The following is a 23,616-nucleotide window of genomic DNA, read 5'->3' on the forward strand; positions in this document are numbered from 1 at the left end:
CTCCTCCTCCTCCTCCTCCTCCTCCTCCTTCTTCTTCTTCTTCTTCTTCTTCTTCTTCTTCTTCTTCTTCTTCTTCTTCTTCTTCTTCTTCTTCTTCTTTCCTGAAAAGGGAGGGTTTTTTTGTAGATAACTGTAGCATTACCATCGTTTTAAGGGTGGAAGACTATTGTATATACTCAGCGTTGTAATTAGTTTTCTTGGTTTGGGGTCTTATATTCATTCCTGCTTTATGCAGTTTTTAATTTATTCCGTTTACTTCCTACATGGAACAAGACATTAGATACAGAACCATAGTCATTTTATGAGTGGGACCTGGAAATTTCAACTCATTTACTTTTTCTACATTTTCTTCTCTTACTTCTAGTACAGGATACCCATGACTGGTGTTGTGTGTGGTTCCACTGGGTAAATATTTATTCATTCTCATTCAGCTTTTAGTTTATAGCTTCTTTTGCTATTTTGTTACATAAGTTATAAATTTACCATTTTTCCATTCCTTTAAAATTATATTTACTATTTTCATCGTACCATGTCACCATTCTTACACTTTAATCATGAAAACACATTAATTTATTAGTAATTTCTCATTTTATTGATATATAATGCAGTGAGAAGAGGTAAAAATTTGCATTCTTTATCTCTCTTGGATTCCTCAAAGACTTTGTTGTTAAGTATTACTTTATTTTTCTGTAGCTTATAATTATTTTATCTTCTTATTCATATATAGCTCAGATATTATGCCTGTTAATTGACTCTGTGTTGGAGATGAAGAATATGCTGCTTTATTTGATAATCACCCTATAAAGTGAAAGGTCGTTGACACTGAGGAGTTGGTAAATCCAGAGGAAGGAAAACTACTTAAAGGAATGAGAAATCCTCTGTGTCTCATGAAAGTTACCTTGGAGAATGGATACATAAATTATGTTTAGTTAGATATTACATGTGTATGACTAAGAAGTATGATTTAAAATAAAAGATAAAATACAGAACTGACATTTCAACTACTTATATTTTTATTAGATTACTCACATACAGAAATGAGAATATAGAAGCTGCATATAGCATAAAGCCCTGGTGAATAAAAGTATTTAGTAAATGTTTACTTGAGAACCATATTAACCCATGATTTTTGTTTTCCATAATTTACTTGTTATTTTATCGCTTGTCAATCCTTAATGTACTACATTAACATTAGCTATAAAATGTGTTCCTACTGAGCTAGAAAATATAGAAACCAAATGACATATTTATGTTTTTTCTTCATCTAAGAGAAATTCCTATTCACTAACACGGATACAGAAAGAAGAGCTTATTCACCTAATACATTTTGGTAAATAATTGTGTTACATTTTTCAGAAATCCTGTTTCTTGTCTTAGTCCAATCGTGTTTGTCATCAGGAATGTGAATTTATAGGTCAAAATCAATTATTGCAGTGAACAAGATTAGCCAAGAGAAGAATATTATTATTTAAATATGTAATATTTTATTTCTAAGATGATATCCATTCCACTACAGTCATAATATAATGCTTATAAGATTTAATTGTAAAATTCATCATTCAAAACTTGACTGTGATAGCCATGCCCTTAATCATTCATCTTTGGGGTGTGTAGTGAATGCATATTAGTTTGCCTATCAGAGTCTGGGAATCTATATTAATCTTTACCTGACATTAAATATATAATCAATAGTAATTATATTTCCATGCATAGTGATGTTGACTAGTCATTTCTCCAGGTTGATGCTTATCTTCTGGAATTTGTTGAGTGGTTGTTAAATATAGTCACTACTAAAAATTAAAAATTAAACTGTTAAGCTATTTTAAAAATGATATTCAGAATTCAACATTCCTTAAATATTGATTTTATATTATTAATAATTTATGATCACTTTCTTATTAGAATTGAAATATTATAAACAACAATCTCTTCCTAATGCTTAGTTCAATAAAATAAAATTATTTAAAAATATTCATAATTTATAAAGTAATTACTTAATATAACAAATCAGAGCTCAGTTTATTATTTTGTTGATTTGCTAAGTTATCTTTGTGGCAAAGAAGTAAATTATGAATACACTAAACATTATAAAACATTCTAGAACAATAATATGCACTGACATGACATGACATGTAGATGTGGCCCAGAAAAATTTTAATTACAAAATGGATGGCATTCAAGATTCAGGTGATATTACAGTTTCTGAATCCTGATGTAAATATATAAAAAAAGAAGCTATGGAGAAGATGTTAATAATACCCTTTGAAGGTGTTTATGTTGTGCCTATAGCCAGTATATAATAAATAATAGGTAACTGAGGTATTCTATTATTATTTTAGAATTATTAGACAACATAACAGTGACTTATTAAAAATCATCTCTTGTTTCTTCTGCCTTCCTTTTAGTGGTAGTGTATCACTTCCTCAAGTTTCAGTAAAAATAGATGCAGGCAATCCAAGTCCACTGCCATCTTCCAATAATAGAAGAAAAAATTAAGCAGAGCTCACACAAGTCACTTATACTGAAGGCATGTCGATGGCAAGGCATGTACAAGTCAGATATATGGACATAGTATTCATAGTATCACTTAACCACATGTTCTCCTATAAAAGCCTTTTAAATCCTGAAATTCCTTGATATGAAGGGTCAGAACTGAATAAAATTATGTTCATCCTTCAGGTTCTGTCTCCTGAGAATTCGAGGAATAATGAGAACATTACATTCTGATAAGTCCAGAAAATATTTTGACCTATTTCACTTATTCCAGAAAATCAGTGAATGAAGTTCTGATTGTACCTTCAGATTTATGTTTCTCTTATATATTATTAATTAATCTAAACAAAAATGTTCACAAGGCCAGAAGTGTGGCTTATTGGTAGAGTGCTTATCTAGCATGCACAAAGCCCTGGATTTGACTCTTTGATAGCACATAAACAGAAAAGGCTGAAAATGGTGCTGTGAATCAAGTGATAGAGCACGGGCCTTGAGAAAGCTAAAGGACAGTGCACAGAACCTGAGTTCAGGCCCCAGGACTGCCAAAGAAAAATCTTAATGAATGTTCATGCCAATATTACTCTTATTCATTGGTCATACTAAAAGTTAGATTGGGCTACATGAATGGTAAAATTTTTTTAAGATTTTCTAACACTCATTTGATATGAGTTTATTATGAATAATATTGTGTATTTCATTATTTAAAATTCTGTGTGATTTCCTGATTGTATTCATAAAAATTTATAAGATTATAAATTTTCAAATGCGTAGCAGTACGTGATTGCATACAAATTAAAATGTGGCTGTAGTTTTTCTTGTAAAATTATTTTTTAAGTATGACTGGTTTTCATGTGAATTAAAGTTGTTAAAATACTTACACTTAAAAAATAAAGCACACTAAACGGAGAAAGACTAGAACCATTTACCTTAAAATCAGAAACATGACAGGATTGCCCACTCTCTCCACTTCAATATAGTGCTGGAACCCTTAGCCAAAGCAATAAGGTAAGAGAGGAACATCAAAGGGATCCACACAGGAAAAGAAGAAAGTCAACTATCACTATACTCAGATGACATGAACGACCCAATAAATTCCACTCCCAAACTCTTAGAACTAATAAAACACTTGGGTGAAGTGGAAAGATACAAAATCAAAGTTGAAAAATCAGTAGCCTTTTTGTATGCCAACAATATACAAACAGAAGACGAAATCAAGAAAATTATACCATTTGCAATAGCCCCCAAAAGAATAAACTATTTGGGAATTAACCTAACCAAGGATGTAAAGGAAATATTTAATGAAAACTATAAAAGTCTAATGAAAGAAATTAAAGAGGATACAAGGAAGTGAAAAAAACATTCCATGCTCATGGGTGGGGAGAACCAATATAATGAAAATGGCCATACTGCCAAAACTGATAAACAAGTTCAGTGCAATCTCCATCAAAATCCCAAGGACATTCTTTACTGAAATGGAAGGTGTAATCCAAAGGTTGATATAGAACAACAAAAGACCTAGAATAGCCAAAGCAATTCTCTTTTTGCCAAAGCAATTCTAGGCAAAAAGAGCAATGCAGGTGGTATTAAAATACCACTTCAAGGAAAAGTTGCAACAATACCTAACAACCAAACCAGCATTACAGAAAATTCTTAAAGATGTTTTACACATTGTCCTAACAGCAAAACAGCACCTAAAAATCATACCAGTTAATTACTGTAAGAACCGATAAACCGCATGCTCTAAGGAATTTTTTTTAAATGGCAGGAACTAGTAAATATTTTTCAGTTCTAATCCTCAATATCAATGGGCTTAACTCTCCAATTAAATGCCATAGACTCTCTAGTTGGATCAAAAAGCAAGATTCATCGTTCTATCTTCAAGAGACACATCTTGCCACCCAAAACAAACAGATTTTGAGAGTGAGAGGCTGGAATATAATCTATCACGCTAACAGCCCCATAAACAGGATGGAGTTGCCATCCTCATATCAGATAAAATAGACTTCAAACCAAAATTAGTGAGAGGAGACAAAGAAGGTTATTACATACTAATAAAGGGAGATCTCCTCCAGGAAGATATAACCATCCTAAATATCTACACACCCAATGCTGGAGCCTCCAACTTCTTCAAGAAAACTACATACACTAAAACCACACATGGATCCAAACACAGTGATTGTTGGTAACTTTAACACACCACTGTCACCTATGGATAGATCAACCAGGCAAAAACTCAACAGAGAAACCTCAGAATTGTACAATTGTATAGACCAACTAGACCTAACAGACATCTGCAGATTATTTCACCCAGCAACACCAGAATACGGTGTACTAGGAAATGGAAATACTTGGAAAAAATCATATTAAGTGAAGTAAGCCAGACTCAAAGGAACATAGGCTCAATGGTTTCCCTCATTTGTAATAATTAGTACACATCTATCACTCTTCTAGCAGATGATTACAATAGCTCAAAACCTAGATACATAAGGCCATATAGGATTAGGCCAAATTAATGACCTCCAGGACATGGAAACAAGAGCTTAACTATGAGTGACTGCTATTATTAATGTAGTATGTTTTTCTCTCTTCTGTTGTGTGGCATTTTGGTTAATCACATATTGTTACAGTATCCCACTTCGTTTCCTGGTATATTATATAGATGTTCACTTGTTTATTTGAAATAAGAGGGAAAAATGAGGGGAGGGGATGGGGAAGGGAAACGTGACTAAGACAATGGTAAGTGGAGGGCCAGGAGTTCGGCCTAGTCGTAGAGTGTTTGCCTAACATGCATGAAGACCCAGGTTTGATTCATCGGTATTGCATACATAGGAAAAAGCAGGAAATTGTGCTGAGGCTCAAGTGGTAGAGCTCTAACCTTGAGACAAGGACAGGGATCAGACCCTGAGCTCAAGCCCAGGACTAGCAAAATTAAAAAAACAAAAACAAAAAACAAAACAAAACAAAAATAAACAACCCTTGGGTGCTCCTAGCAGAGATTCACAATAGAGCAAAACCTAGTTACATAAGGCCATATAGTATGATACTAAATGAAAAGACCTCCAGGATATAGAAACAAAAGCCGTACAATGAGTGATTGTTGTCCTCAATGTACTATGTTATCTCTCATCTTTTTTTTGCTGTCCCTTGGTTATCTCATATATTTACAGTATTTCACCTTGTTAGCTGGTATACTGTACATATGCATATTTGGTTATTTGAAATATGATAGAGAAGGGAGGAAAACAAGATGAGGGACAGTGGTGGGGGGTGGGAAATGAGGACCAAGACATGAAAAAGGGCATCAATATTTGTGAATTAATGCACCTTCTATCTGTTGAATATAATGTTACCCCTGTATTAATTACAATAAAAATATATGAAAAAAAAGACTGATTGATCTAAGTGAACATGGTGATTTACATGTTGCCAGCAGTGTATAAGGATTTATTGTTCTTTGCCTCCCTGCTAGCAATCCTTGCTTATTTTCTTGGTGAAGGCCATTTGACTGTGGAATGAATGGAATCCAGGTCAGTTTTGATTAGCATTTCCTTGAGGGCTCTGAATATGTTGATTGAGTTTTTCATGCATGTGTTTATGGGGACTCCTAGCTAGTGGCGGAGGAGCCCCGGCTGCTTGTCACCTGTGCTTCAACATGAACACACTCAGTGACTCAAGCTGTCTGAAGCCAGAGGGCGCCTGGCCCCTCCTGCCTGGAGCAGCAGCCCCTGGTTACTCCCTATGAGTGGGGCGTGTCTCAGGACACCATTGCCTGATGGTCCCATTCAGGGAGGTCCCTATTTGGTTCCATGGCTGCCATGGCTCATTTGTATTTAGCGAGCTTGTATTCTAAAATAAAGTTATATCTTCACTGAGAGTCTGGTCTCTGGAGTCTGTGTTCCCGGCATTATTCATGGGCTCCGTCACCATTTTACCCCCCTCGTAGACATCTGAGAAAATCCCCAACTATATTGACTATCATTTCTTTTGAGAAATGTGTGTTCAATTGATTTACCCATTTATTAATATGATCATTTCATTTATTTCTTGTGTATTTTAAACCTTTTCCTATATCCTAAACATTAGTCCATTGTTAGACGAATACCTGACAGAAGTTTTCATAGGTTACCACTTCACTATGCAAATTACTTCCTTTATGGTATAGACGATTTTCAGTAAGATGCAACCCTATTGCTAATTCTAAATGTCATTTCCTGAGCTATTAGAAATCACTATGGAAGTACCCCCAAAATGAAAGTACAATGACAATTTGGTTCAACTAAATGACCTTGGAGATTCTAAGTATCTCTTTGTATACTAAATGTACATAAAAGAAGAATGGATAAAAATATGGTACATATATATAGTGCATATGTATGTACCATACAAACATACTATATGTTTATACCACACACACACACACACACACACACACACACACACACAATGGGATATAGAAATGTAATTATGAATAACAGCATTGTGCCATTTTCAGAAAATAATTTTATCAGGAAGAAAATCATGTCAAGAAAAGTAAAACAGCCTGAGGAAGTCAAATATGTTTGCCTTCAAATGTGGAATCTGGGTTTAAAACAATAGGAAAGATATAAAAGTGAAAGAGAAGAGGGGCTACTTAAAGAGATCATTGTGTGGGGGAAGGGAAGACAACTATGGCAAATGTGGGGTTGAATATAATCAAAATCCATTATGGTCATATATGAAAATGTCATAATGAAAGTATTTTAAACCACAGATACACATATAATAGGCCAGATACCCGAGCGTGAAACCAGCTGTAAATTACTATATATTAAATTACTAAATGGAGCAATGGCTAGAAAATCAAAGAAGAGTTGAATAGAGGTGAACATGATGATCAAATTAGCTATCAGGGATCACTAAAAACACTGGCTTTGGGTACAGTACTTCGCGGACAGGAAGCCTCATATTCAGAAACTTTTATACATTTAGAACTGAAGTCTTCTGTAGGTATAATTAGTTCTTTTGTCAGTCCCATGGCAGTAAGAAGATAGTATTTTGTTGTCTACATTTCACATAAGAAAATACTAGCATTGTAAGAAATCATCTAATTCACCTCACTACTGCCTGAAAAGTCTTATTTACATGTGATGTTCCAACTTTCATTTTCACACATTGCAGAAATCAGAAGAAAAGCATATCTTAAATACTTGAAAGAGGGTCATCTATTAGAATGTCCAACCTCAAACTTCTGTGGAAGATGTTCTTAAGGTTTGCATACTATACTTACTGACTATAAGTAGATTTGTATAATTTATTTGCATAATTTAAAATTAAATGCAACTCAATAAAAACATTTTAAAACATTGTCTTTGTTTTAGCTTCCTGAATATATATTTTCTTAAATTAGAACGTGCTGTTGTCCTCCATCCTGCCTAGTTAGACATTATTGTATATTTATTATTAAATGATACATGTTCTATATGGATAACAAGCTGTAATATATAATGTCCCTCTTTCCTAGGATTTCTTATTTCTGTATTTCAAAAGAAAACCCTCTTGCAGTGTAAAAATTCTAGCCATTTGTGACTATTAAGTGTAGACTTTAATGTTGTTAATAGGAATTTATTGTTTAGGATTTTGTTTATGCATCAGTTCTTTCCTTTGTAATCAATACTTATATACCAAGCAAAAAAGTTAAATAAAAACATTCTTATTACAAAAAAAAAAACATGAGAAGGGGTATCAATGTGCGAGAAGTAATGCACCTTCTATCTGGTGAATATAACTGTAACCACTCTATATATTAAAATAATAAATAAATTAAAAAAAGAAAGATAAAATTTATCTTGACATCAAAAAAAACATTTGCTGGGCCAGGAGTTTGGCCTAGTGGTTAAAGTGCTTGCCTAGCATGCACAAAGACCCGGGTTCGATTCCTTGGTACCACATACATAGAAAAAAGCCAGAAGTGGTGCTGTGGCTCAAGTGGTAGAGCTCTAGCCTTGAGAAAGTCCAAGGACAGTGCTCAGGCCCTGAGATCAAGCCCAGGACTGGCAAAAAAAAGTATTTGCTACCTTCAGGAACTAATTTGGATTAATTATAGTAAAATATTCTCACTCCCTTTAAACATATTTCTTAGCACCTCATTAGAGGTACATTAACAAAAGGCAAAGTAATTTCTTAGTAACTTAATTCTGAATTCATAGAACAATATCAAAAGTACTATGTAAACAGATTTCTTTAAAAATTAATATTTTAGCCATCCTTCCAACTTAATTTACTCCATTTTGTGCTTGGAAAATGTATTTTAGAAATTCTTAGCTAGAAAACTTTCCTGAGATCAATCTCTCTTTATTGTTTGTTGCAATATCAAATGAAAAGCAATTTTCAATTCTAAGTTTCCACTTACTGCTTTCTTTTTGTTTTCTGCCTTTAACCACTTTTCACTTCAATACTTAATTTTCCTTCTGTATTAGGATAATATATCCTTGACATTAATCTTTGATGTGTGAGTCTGATAAATTCTTTCAGAACATAAGGTAGCATCACTTTAAAATATGTCCACATTGCAATAGTATCTTCAAAAATATCAGTGTTCTGTTTTGAATACATTTTAACAACTGATAAAGTTCTGCATTCCCCCCACAGGTTGTTAAACTGAGGTTTTTCTGCCTATAAAGTTTATTGTGTGTCATGTCAACATGATTGAGCTATGAATAAAAAGGTGTTTTGGAGGATTAGGAACTTATATATGCTCATGAATTTGGCTATATTTAAAATGTTTATACTTAAGCCCAGTGCTGGTGGTTTACACCTGTAATTGTAAATACTGAGGAGAATGAAATCTGAGGATAGTCTTCAAAGAAAAGTCTGAGAGATATTTTATCTCTAATGATCAGCAAAACCCAAGAAGTGGAAGTATGGTTCAAGTGGCAGAGCACAAGGCTTGAGGACAAAGCCTTATAAATGAAGTCATTATGATAAAATTGCATTGTAGGCCAGGTGTCAGTGCCTCACGACTGTAATCCTAATTATTCAGGAAGCTGAGATCTGAGGATCACAGTTCAAAGCCAGCCTAGGCATGAAAGTCAGGAAACCAAAGTGGCATTGTGGGTCAAGATGTAGAGCACTAGCTTTGAACTGAAGAGCTCAGGGACAGCACCCAGACAGAATTCAAGCCCCACGACTGGCCGAACAATGCAGTGTGTGTGTGTGTGTGTGTGTGTGTGTGTGTGTGTGTGTGTGTGTGTGTGTGTGTATGTAATATGTATATGTATACATATGACATAATGAATTGAATCTCCTTTGGACAACTATGTACAAACAAGAACTAAAATAAGTTTTGAATTGGGAAATAGAAAAAGAAGGGTCTGTCCAGAAGTAAAAAGAAAGAAAGCCTTGTTTCAGTGTGTCACTCATCTTAATCTCAGCATTCAGGAGGGTGAGGCAAGAGAGTTGTAAATTTGATGCTAATCTGACTTCATAGTGAGACCTTTCTTCAACAGAGTCACAGTCACAGATACAGACACAGAAACAGACACGTTCTCTTTCATTCATTCTTTCTCTCTCTCTTATGTTTACACACAGCTTTTCAAATTTTATTTTTGATATATTTTTATTTTCTTTAGATAGTTGTGCAAAAGAGTTGTCATTTAACAAAGCAATTTGTGAATACAACACTTCTTGATCAATGTCACCCCTTTTAATATGCTCACCCACCTCTCCAAGCCCCACTCATTCCCTCACTTTTCTTCATTTTGGGTTATATATTATTTTCTTTGCTAGTTTTTTTAATACTACAATGATTACATGTTTTTGTGTATCAAATATATAGATTTCCTTTTGCATATTATTTTAGTTGCAATCTACTTGGCATTTTTGGTTTGCTTCAAACGTGCGATGAATACTTCGTTTATTCATACATAAAAAGACCTTTAGAACTCAAAGCTCCTCTGTAAGTACCATGAGCTTTTGTCTTATATTGTTCTTTTACTATCTAGTACAGTACAATTCAAATGATAAGGTATTAATAAATATTTTCCAAGTGCATGATTCACTGGGTATCTCTTGAGAGAAGGAAAATACAATTTACTACATAATTGAAATATTAAATTTATATAACATGAACATTTCATGGTCCTATGAACTTTCAGAAATCAATGAATTTTTGTACAATATGTAATATGTGAGTCTTTACCATCACATTATGGATAGTGAAACAAAGGGGAACACAAAGGAGGAAAATAGAGTATCCTAAGAGTTCAATATTTAAATAGACAGACAAAAATAAGGATTTATATTTATTAATTGTTATAGGTATTCTACAAGCTCTATTTCAATACATACCAGAACTGTTCAAGGCAGTGTTTCACTTCAATTTCTTTGAGTGTATTTGTACCATATGCCTAGCCACTGGAGTTTTGCAGTTAAGGTGTGGTGGATACAGTCATTTCTATGGTGAATAATTAAAATCCATAGTTAGGAGGGAGTTATTTAAAATAATCATTCCCCAAGATCAGTTAGAGAAACTCTTCTTTCTTTTTGTACCATATAGTTCAAGACTAAAATTTCGTATTTGCAAAATTATTTTGTTTTTAAAAATGTGTTTTGAAAGTTGGGTAACAATGATTGACAACTTTAATACAAAGTACTCAGTAAACTGATAGCCAGTGGATCACATTTCAAAGCCAGCATGTACAGAAAAGTTGCTAGTACTCCATCAGCTAAATAACCAGTCCAAATCTAAGTTGGGAATGTATTTCAAGTTGTAGAACATGAGTGAACATAGCTGAGTAAGTTCATAAGTCCAGCACTGACCAAAATAATAGTTCCTCTTTCAAATTATTGTTTAAACAATTGGAAATGATAGGAAAGGAAAGCAGAGAATATATTGATAGCCTATATTCAATATTTTCAAATTGTGTTTCAATGCTTTTAAGGGTCTCAGATTTTATCCATTAGGAAATAGCAAGTTAGAGATGATTTTTAAGCTATTAAGTGTTCTGATAAATATATGATTTATTATATATGTGAGATATGAGATATTGATTGACATGTTAACTACTTCCTGCAAATGGACACTTTAAAGTCTCATTTATTAAGATATTTACTGATAAGTTTCATGGTACCATGATTTTACTGCTTTCCCTTTACATTTTAGTTCTGTATGTGATGTACTGAGTATCTGTTACAGAAGGTAAAGCAGTGGGACACTTACCACCATTATCACTATAATACATTATCCCCTATGTTCTTCCTTATAGACTTACCTTTCTTCCATGCTTGCTTCTGCCATAAAAATTCACAGCTCAAATGGCCATCTATGAGGATTATAGTTGGATGGCACCCACAACTGCTACCTCCAGGATTCACTACCTAAAATATTCTAGTTCTTCACATAATTTAGGGTGTTTTATCCACTAAGTATGGCAATGTTGCTACTATATAAATATTATTTTTAACTCACAGACATCAAATTCATCATGGAAACACATAGAAAATCCAGGCCACATACTGTGGACCTGGACCAGAATTTTTTTTAAATTTGTCATATATAGAACAGATTTTGGTATTTGGTTTTCTTGTTTGTTTTGTTTTGTTTTTCTTTTCATATATTTTTATTGTAGTTAATAGAGGGCTTCTGGTATTTGTTTTAATGTCATTGGTGTGATGATTATGGGGGATAAATTACTGGGACAGAGAAAAGAGTTAACATATATAAAAATTTCAAAAAAGGAATTAAAATTTTAGTACTGTGGCATTGACGAAGAAAATAGGGCAGTGAGGAGGGAAATATAAATGTAGGAGCCATCATTTATAGGAACTGACAATGTACCAAATATTGAAGAGATATATAATAATCATAGGTGACTCAAATTTCTGCTTTGAAAACAAATATATTACATGGTAAAGATTTGTGAAGGAATGTTTCTTTCACTGAATGTGAAAAATTCAATGTTATGTTTTTTATTTGAAAATGTCAAAAGTTACATTTTGTATTGCAATTAGTTTTGTCCTTAACCATGAAACTGAAAAACAATTTATCTTGTGAGACAGCTATGCAAAAGGCACTAAGTAAAAAATGGTCAGGGGGATAAAACAATTCTTTCATTGAAGAATAGTTCAGTGTCATTAATTAATGATTATTATCATTCATTTCACTATTGATTTATTTATGGGGCCAGAACTATCCTGTTGTAGAACTCTAGAGAAATTAGTAATATAATATTCTGCAGTAATGACAGCCTTGGAGCTCTTAAGGAAACAGCCTACACCACTAAGTGCAGGGACTTTTCTTTTTGTTGTTGTTGTTGTTGTTGTTGTTTTCCAGTCCTGGGCTTCAGCTCAGGGCCTGAGCACTGTCTTTGGACTTTCTCAAGGCTAGAGCTCTACCACATGAGCCTCACCACCACTTCTGGCTGTTTTCTATGTATGTGGTACTGAGGAATTAAACCCGGGTCTTCGTGCATGCTAGGCAAGCACTCTACCACTAGGCCAAACTCCCAGCCTCAAGTGCAGGGACTTTTCATGTGTCATTTTTACCATGAATTTGGCTTCAGCAACTGTTATTGAGCTAGAGTAACACCATGCTGCCTTGAGTGATTTCAGTTGCATAAAAATTAATTTCTACTTTAACTTCATCACTTAGGGAGAAACTTACCTAGATATTTTTAAGGCAAGTATATTCTCTTGTTTAATGAAAATCAATTATCTTTTCACCCAAAATGAAACTACTGAAATTAGAGCTTTAGGCTCCTCAAAGTCGAGGTTTCTACATGGGAGGTATTATAATTTCCGCCCAACATGCCAAATAAAGAAATTAGAGAAAGGAGATTGCATGACATGGACGACAAGTCAAGGAGTCAAAGTAAATATGTGTCTGTCACAGCATCCCTTTACAAAGTGCTTTGTTGAGTGTTATGCTACATTATAAAGCATAGCTGTGAAATATTATTAGATGAACAAAAGAATTACGTTACTGAATGAAATTTAACGAGACAAATATATTAGTGTTGATATGAATATTTGAATTTGATAGTACACAATGAGCCATTATCTTTTCAAAGTCTGAATTATTTATTGATACTAATTTTATGAAAACATTAAAATCAGATTTCTAGAGCAAGATTGCAAATTGAATTCTAAGAGAAAAAACTTTGCTGAGCCTTATCTGTTGCTACCCATGCAGAACTTATGAAACAGACAATTAAAAAATTCTGAGGCCAAGAGTGTAGCCTAGTTGTAGAGTGGATGGCCTAGCATGCACAAATTCTTGGGTTTGATTCCTCAATACCACATACAGGGAAAAAGCCAAAGTGGTGTTGTGGCTCAAGTGACAGAGCCCTAGCCTTTAGCAAATGTGCTCAAGGACATTGGTTAGGTCATGGGTTCAAGCCCCAGGACTGGAAAAAAAATCAGGTATTTTATCCAGGTGCTAGTGTTTCACAATTGTTATCCTAGATACTGAGGAGGCTGAGATCTGGAGAGTCATTGTATGAAGGCCAGGCTGGGCATAAAACTTTGCTAGACCTCATCTCCAAAATAACCACTATAAACCAAGTCTTGCAATATGACTAGAATAGTCATTTTATCTCAGCAAACACAAGGACTTAAGTTAAACAGCAGTTACCACCAAGGAACATTCATTAGTTTAATGATAAAATGGAAATCATGCAGTTTCAAGTCTTTTTTGTACCTTTTAATATTCACAGATAATATAATAACATCTCAGGAACACTATAATGTTGATTCATCCATTTAAGTTTGAGATAATGTTATTCCTTAGGTTTCTTTCTATAACAAGTATTTTATTATTCTATGACTAGAGAAGGTTAGGAACATGAGAAATGTTAAATATGTCATCTCCATATTTTCTACATTTGTAGTCTGTGTCATTTCCCAGGCTTTAAATGCTTTATATATGTTAATTATTATCAAGTTTATAATGCTAGTCCCTATATCTTACCAGAATACTAGGCTGTAGAACTCCTATTTGTATTTGGAATTTCCACTTGAAAAATCTAAGTGCCTTTCATCTAACATGGCATAACAATACTAACACTTTTATTTTTTCATATATTTTTTATTGTAATTAATAGAAGGGTTACATGATATTCACCAGATAGAAGGTGCATTACTTCACAGGCATTGATACCCTTTCTCATGTTTTGGTCCCCATTTCCCTCCCCCCATCCCCACCTCTCATCTTGTTTTCCCCCCTTCCCTATCCTATTTCAAATAACCAAATAAACATATATACAATATATCAGACAACAAGATATTATACTGTAACAATATCAGATAACCAAGGGACAGCAAAGAGATGAGAGATAACATAGTACATTAAAGAACACTACTAACACTTTTATTATTTAGTACTGACTGTATGTTTATGTGAACCAGAAAAACATCACCAAATCTTGTTAAAACACATTACATCCAATTGTCAGAAAAATTATACTATGTATCATTAAAGTGCAGTATATACCTGAAATGTGTAAAACATTTCCCAGAACAATTTCAAAGTACCCAGTGTCTAAGTTGAAGATGTGACTTCTTTAGTGCTTTGCTAGAATCAAATGGAATGACTACATTAGTAGTTCTTTCATTTCTTTCAGCTACTATTCCTGTTTTCGCCATCTGAAAATAAATTTTAGATTTCAATTTTGCTCAAGCCAAAACACAAAGCATCCATAATTACTTTCTTCTTCTCAGTGCTGGTAATAAAATCATCAATAAATCCTATTCATTCCATATTTCAAATATACACTAAATGTTACCACTTTATATTCTCTATATCATCATTCTAAGCAATTATCATATCTCTTTCTACAATATATGGTATTGTCTTTTCATTCTTTATTCTCTTATAAGTCTTCCTGAAAAAAACAGCAAGAAAATTTTAACCTAAAGAAATCATAATCTCAAATATGTCACACCCATGCTTACCAAAGACTTAAATGAATTGAACGTCAGTCTCTTAGTTTTGTCATTGAAACTGAATGCTAACTTAAAACTCATTAAGCAAGAGAAAGGAAATATTCAGTCATATGCTAGGTATGAGTTCACAGAGAAATGTGATTCAAGAAGGCATTTAGAATTTAGAGCTTTTATGTTATCTTAATAGAAGGAATGGAGTGAGAGGGGGGAAATTACTGGAAAACAGATGATTTCCAAATAGTGGTAGGGGATAGGGAAATAGCCTTTATGAGAAAACAAATGACTGTTAGAAAATAAATAAATTGGCCCTTAAAAGAATGGAGGAAATACATGATAGATCTCTGCCAAGCCTATTTAGGTGTGATTTGAGGACTTTTTGTCTTTGATGAGGAGATTCCATCGTCCTTAGATTCTGGGATGGGAGTGGTTTATGTCAATTTAGCTCATTTGAGTTCTTATTGGAAGCTCTGCTTTTAGGCAGATAAGAAATTTCAGGAACTGGATAACTGAGACATGTTATATTCCAATGTTTATCCTATAGCACTGTATTCTAGACCCTTTCACCTGCCACATCATAGTCTCTGGGGAAAGTGCTCACATGGATTTGTTTGTAAATTCTGTCCCAAAGACTTTAAAATATAGTGTAGCTATAATCCATTGTCTTCAAAAATGGAAATTGAAGTCTTACTAATCTGCCCTTTGCTTCTTCACCTCCATCTTAAACTGTACCATTAGTTATGTTTTAGCAACTTCGATTATATATTTATAAAATATATGCAACTATTTCCACAATTTTTTTCACTGATGTAACATTTCCATTTGTCTAGTCTGGTCTCTCTGCTTATCATAATGACAAACTTCTTGTTATTTAGATACCAGACCAAAAAAGCCATCTGATCACATGATCCTTCATTAACCTAAGGTTTCCTATTACTCTTTATCAATTATTATTATTATTACTATGATTTTAACAGAATTGGAAATTAGAATCAACCTCTCTCTCTTGCTTACTAAATAAAAACTCTACTGCCAATTCATTCTATTGTTTATTTTTCTGGCAGTGTCGTATACTTTACCTGGGATTGCCTCATACTATGATCTACATAACTCCATCTCCCAAAGATCTGGAGTTATAAATATATACCATTATGTCAAGCCCTCATTATTGTTCTTCACACAATTTCATTGCTGCTTCTCCAATTTATTTCAATTTATGTTCACACATTTCCCTCCTAAACCAAAAAACATCTATTGATAGCTAATTTCTAGCATCTATATCACTGCCCAGTTTAGAGAAATAACTGTACAATTACAAAATAGCCAAATAGTTGAAGTATTCATTTCCAAGTTACAATTTCCTTTCAGATTAATAGAATTTGAAATTTTCCTAAATCCTATTTTTATCTTTTCATTTAATGGGTGTTTCTGCCTGCTAATTACATATAGATGTGTGTATATATATATATTTGTATATATCTGTCTGTATATGTAATTCTATATATATATCTATATATGCAATCATCTATCTATATATCTTTGTAGCTCCCTATAAATGTATATATATATGCATATATAGGGTGAACTCCCTAACTTTCTTCTATTTCTACTTTCTGTACTCTCCATTGTCTTCCTTCTGTATGTCACCATTTGCTCATGTACTCCGCCTTTACTAATATTGGAATTTTATATTTCATACGTTTCTTCTTTCAATTTTTTGTATAAGACACAGATGTACAGATGAATAAAATATAAGTCTTGCCTTTAGGGGCTAATATCAAAAAGGAGAAGCAATTCATGAAACAATAAATAGCTTAAATAAGAAGAGTTATTTAAAAAGGCTGAGCATGATCTGAGCATAAAATTCATTGATGGAACACAAAGATTGATGCTTTGTGCATGTATTGTTAAAATTCTGCTAATATATTTCATTAACAGATTGATTGTTCTTTGGGGAATGAGAAAGTAAGTTGAAACAAAATAACCCATTTATGTATTATTCTTTTAATTATTGTTCTTTTAATTTAAAAATAACTGTTGAATAATATTGTATTTAAAGGGTGTATTAAGGGATTTGAATATGGACTTAAACGATCAGAAAATCTCAAAAGGAGGGGCAAAAACCCCCAAAAGGAAGAAGTAATCTTTTTGCGGGGAGCAGTCCTGAGATTTGAACTCAGGGCCTGAGCACTCTCGTTGAGTTTTCTCAAATTTAGAGCTCTACCTCTTGAGCCACAGCGACACTTCCAGCTTTTTCTATATGTATGTTACCGAGTAACTGAATCTGGTCTTAGTGCATGCTACGCAAGCACTCTACCACTAGGCCAAACTCCTCGAACCGGATAAAATAATCTTTTGTTTGAGCTGCCTTAATAGATCCATGCAGCTAGAAAGGTAAACACTTGCCTACCTTTGTTTGGGATGCAGAAATGGTACTATCATAGGGTGATTCCACATAGTCAGGTCCAACTGGGATATAGAATTGATACTATCCAAGGGTGATTCCATGTATTCAATCACATTGTACTGAAAAATCTACCTTTTTTTCTTTCTTTTATTTTTTTGGCCAGTCCTGCGCTTGAGCTCAGGGCCTGATCCCTGTCCTTGGACTTTCTCAAGGCTAGACCTCTACCACTTGAGCCACAGCACCACTTCTGGCATTTTTCTATGCGTACTATGCAAGCATTATACAATTAGGCTAAACTCCCAGCCCTGAAAAATCTGTCTTCTTTCCACTCAAGAAAACTAATTTTAGAACTTTTAAGCAGCAGATCATAATGTGAACTTAGTTGAGCCATAAAAAGTTTCAGATCTGTGATTTGAACAGGGATTCAAATCATACATATTTATGTATTTTCTCTTTTCTCCTCCCAAATGAATATTCTCCTCCTATAAAATAAAGGGGTTAGCCAGTATATACAAGTATTATTTTATTTTTATTTTATTTTATTTCATTTTATTTGCCAGTCCTGGGCTTGAGCTCAGGGCGTGAGCACTGTCCTTGGACTTTCTCAAGGCTAGAGCTCTACCACTTGAGCCTCACCACCACTTCTGGTTTTTTTTTTCTATGTATGTGGTACTGAGGAATTGAACCCCGGTCTTCATGCATGCTAGGCAAGCACTCAACCACTAGGCCAAACTCCCGGCCTATTGTTCTATATTTTGAAGTTACGTGTTCCATGAAAGGAATGGTGATTTGACAAAAAATAATCACTTACTGAAATCATCAGTAATAAATGCATTTGCTTGCATTGCATGGGCAATTGATGAATTTTGGTTTTTCACACTTTATAATCTTGGAAATTAAGATTTAAAGAGAATGTAAGAACACTGATTTAAGTTTAAGAATAAATACCTTGTCTTGTAGTTATTGAATTTAATAGGTTTACATGTGCTTAATAGGACAGTGCAGTAAATAGTAATGTATTTCTCAAAATACAAAGTTCTTCATTAATTTTATAACTACAAGACAAGGTATTTCTTTTTTTTGTATGTCTTGGCTTGAACTCAGGTCCTTGGACTTTCTCAAGGCTAGAGCTCGACGACTTAAGTCACAGCACTACTTCCAGCTTTTTTCTATGTATGTGGTACTGAGGAATTGAACCCAGGTCTTTCTTTGTGCAATCACTCTACCATTAGGCTACAATTCCAGCACCCAGAACAGATATTTCTTTGAGGCAGACAACCTACAAATGACACATTAGCTTCTGTGACTTAATGAATATTTACCTTCATGTTATTTTTCAAAATTCTTTTTGTATCACAAAAATAGCACCTGTGTTGTTTAGCTGATTATTTTTTTTCTTGGAGAAAAGTTAACTCTAATCAGACAGACACCATAGGTGTTTCATGTAAGATAAGATTTCCTTATTATAGAATATAAAATACTTTTACTGATCAAGCATTATCAGGAAAGCAAGTTTGACAACCTCAGAAATATAGCATCAATTGATTAAAGAATAATTATATTCTTTTCATTCATTGTTTCAAGGGCAAACTAGCATGTAGACTCAGATATTGAAGACTAAGAGCTACAAAAAAATATAAATACTTTTTTATATGAAGAGTTGTTCAAACTTCACTCCCAAGTATAAAGCTCTTTTAGTTTTTAATCTGTAATGATTTTGTTTCAATAATAAAATAACTCAGAAATTCCAAACTATTTGTTTTAATTTTAATTACATATCCATGACCCTTATGTCTTTATACATTTATCTCTAGTATTAGTTTTTCTTTAAATGAAATTTTAATGAAATTGTAATAGCTAAAAGTTGATATTTATAAAAAAAAGAACACAGCTAAACTACTTGCTTGTTCTGACCAAATAATTTATTTTCCATTGAATCTCCCAATTAGAAGAAAATTGAATATCTTATACTGTTAAAAATGTTAGTACTGGCGCAACATAAAAATGACAGAATTTTGTCCTCATTCATAAAAAAGTGTCTCTGGGAACAGTGAACTTTGGCATTCAACTTAATGATTTTGGTAAAGAAAGATCACTCAACTGTAAACAATCTATACTCCAAGCTCTTTTCTGACATTATATTGTCTATCCTGACAAGTTGAAATTTTTCATAGACTATTTCTGTGTACCAAGAAGAGAAGGTGCATTTCTGTGTATCAAGAAGAGTAGGTACACTAGCCCTAGAAAGTCATTACATAAATGGCACCATTTCTTTACATTAGATTTTTTTTTTTGCTTGTAGATCATTAGGCTAAAACTCAGGACCTGGGCCCTGTCTCTGAGCTCTATTGCTCAGTGCTAACAATCTACCACTTTGAACCACAGATTCACTCCTGATTTTTTGAGTGGTTGATTGGAGGTAATAATAGTACAGACTTTCCTGCTCAGGCTGTGTTTGAAGAGAAATACTCAGAACTCCTTCTCTTGAACAGCTAGGATTACAAGCACTAGCCAACAGTGCCATCACTTTTTCTGTTTGTATGTTTCTCTTTAATTTAGAAAACTAATATGAATTGGATTTTGTTTTATGTGAAGCTGTAACAGGATATAGTTTTCTCTTTATAGGGTTAAAGCCTATGTTATCTACCAATGTGAGAGAATTATTAGAGAAAAATTTGGATGAACACTTCAAAGTGTTTCCACTACAATTTGGTGGTATGAATGAAATACTGGGAAAAGTAGCTATTTTTGGGGGGAGGAAGACAACATGATTATCCCTTATCTATGTTAAAGTAGAGGGGAATCTGTGATAATCATGTATGAGATTGAAAGTTGAAAGTGAAAAATGACAGTCAAATCCAAATAAGTCATCCTCTCAGGATTTTTGTCTACAGTGAGCAGTGACTGATAGAGGTAATAGCTGTGTATATAGGCTAGAAGAATATTGGTAGGGATATCAAAAGACTAATAAGTCAAATAACAGCTGAAATTATGGCTTAAGTGGAAAAGCCTATGCCAAGAAATGATGAGGCCTTGAATTTAAATCCCAGTAAAAGTTTATTAATCTATTATTTTATTTAAAAAATCAAAAGTTCTACAGGGAAATTCCCAGTTTCCTTACATACACATTTCTACCATATACTTGGGACCTGGATTAAACCATTGTATTCCAGGTAGCTCTAAACTCCAGGCTTTTTCTTCTCCAGGTGACTGTGTAAGCTCTGGTAGAGATAACACTTTGACAAATTAATTACATTACAAGGAAATTTCTAGCTCCTTTTGTCATGTAGATAATAACTCCAAGGCTTTCTACACTTGGCCTATAGGATTCCTTTCAAAAGGAGGGAGTCATTGCAACAGTAAAGATTAGTGAGCTATCAAATTTGGCTGGCACTTTAGGTTGCATTCCCCAGTAGTTGGCCAGAGTGTTGAGGACCACTGAAATGTGAAATAATAGTGTTATCTGTCACTCTATACAGGCTCATTATTCTTTTTCACCTTCCAGGGATGAAGTCAGACACAATTTCCACGGAAGAGACTGAAAGGGTGCCAAACTAAATGATACTTTTATAAGACATTAGCCTGAATTTTTAAATAAAAATCCTAGACATGATAGCTAATACTAAAAGGAACAGTATTTCTTTTTTCTCATATAATTACTATATATTGTTTTAAACTCATGGCTCCCTGCACAGTGGCTCAGATGACTATATTCTATTTTATTTAATTGGTAAATACTGAAGGCTGTACTTGTAACTTGGCTGGTCATTAATCAACCTACATGTGAAGAGAATGTATAGGCAACTGCCATTTGGAACAGAAGAATAAATTTTGGATAAACAATAAACAAATTTTAAAGCTTCAGAGGAATGAGAATGGAACTCTCTGGGGAATAAAGGTTTGAAAAACTTTCAATTACTTTTGAGAAACTGGAAGGCCACCCATATGCTCAGAACTAGATAGGTGTTTAGCACACAGCTATAAAGTTCGTACATTGTCACTTCTGTTTGACTATCACATGTTGTTCAAGGAGGAAGTATTTCGGTATTGAAGAGGTTCTCCAATAATCATACAGAGATAATCTACAAAACTTCTATGATTTTTTCAATTATTTTCCATCATATTGATCAAGCACTTAAGATAACCTTAGTGAAATTTGCAGACTACATTTGTCTCCTATGAAAAAATATAAGGATAACATACAATTTGTTTAACAATCAGCAAGTAGCTTACAACACAGCAACAAATTCCAGGAGACAGAATCAAATTTTCAACATTATTAGTAGTAGTCCTGGGGTTGAACTCAGAACCTGCACATGGTCCTGGAGCTCTTTTCCTCAAGGCTAATGCACTATCACTTTAATAACAGTACATTTTCAGCATTTTGTGCTTAATATAATATAAAAGTCTCATGTTCTTTCCCATAGGCTGGCTTCAAACCTTAATTCTCACATCTCAGCCCCCAAATTAAACACGATTACAGTTGTGTGCCACTGATACCTAGCTCCATTTTCATAATATTGAAAATATCTAGCTCTTAAGAAAAAAATAAGTAACTCAAAAAAGAAAAGAATTTAGCTAATTCTTAAAAGAGGAAAATGAACTGAACATAGCTTCAAACCAGTTTTAAAATAGTCAAATGATTTAAGTAAGAAAGACAAGCGAATAGTGAAACTTTCATGAAAAGATTGTCAAAATGAGTTGAATGTCATAGGCTCACCATGTAATCCTTCTTGCTTATCAGGCTGATATCTGAGGGTCGAAGTTCAAAGCCAACCTAAGCAGACAAATCCACAAGACTCAATCTACCACTACTCCAACAAAATCCAGAAAAGAATGTCTGACTATTACACATCCACTGTAAGCAAATATACCCAACATGACCGAAAGATTCTGAATCCAAATTCCGGTATCTGAACACACGCACACACACACACACACACACACACACACACACACACACACACACACACTTCACCAAAGTTTCTCAAAAGCTTTTGTTACAATGGAACATCAGTCAAAACCATAGGGAAATAACCATTTATAACATATAGGTAACTTAAAAACATGGGTTACAGCATTTAAGATGGGTCTATGAAGAATCTGTCAAATTCATACACCATACAAATTGATATAACTGGTGTGGACCCATTGGCACTACCTTGTGAATTGGAGACAAAGTGTATAGCATTGGATGAATTCTGTAATGCTATGAATATAGAACCCAATGTAGCTGTGTTATCACCTGCAGAAGTTGCTATTTGCTTTCACTTCTCTGTATTTTGTTTTGCTTTGGTTGGTAGTGGGACAGGACTTGAACTCTGAGCCTAGGCCCTGTCCTTGAGCTCTTCAGTTCAAGGCTAGTGCTCTACCACTTGAGCCACAGCGTGACTTCCAGTTTTCTGGTGGTTAATTGGAGATAAGAGTCTCATGGACTTTTCGTGCCTAGGCTGGAGTTGAAACGTGATCCTCAGATCTTAGTCTTCTGAGTAGCATGGATTATAGGTGTGAGCCACCAGCACCTGGCTTCTTTAGTTTGCTAAATATTTCTTCATATATATAAATATATATACATATATATGAACAGAAAAGTGCATAACACATGCATATAAAGTTATTCTGATATAGAAACAAAAAGTTATTTTCAATATTTTAGCAGTGTAACTCATGCTCTTTTAAACAAGAAACCCATATTGTCCTGATAGTAATTACCGACTTGAGTTCTAGAATAAAACCTCATTTTTACCGTTTTTGCAATTTATAAAAATAGAACCATAATTTATATGTGATTTGGTTTTCTA

This window comes from Megascapheus bottae, chromosome X, assembly GCF_031878675.1.
Source record: "Megascapheus bottae isolate mThoBot1 chromosome X, mThoBot2.hap1, whole genome shotgun sequence".
NCBI classification, from domain to species: Eukaryota; Metazoa; Chordata; class Mammalia; order Rodentia; family Geomyidae; genus Megascapheus; species Megascapheus bottae.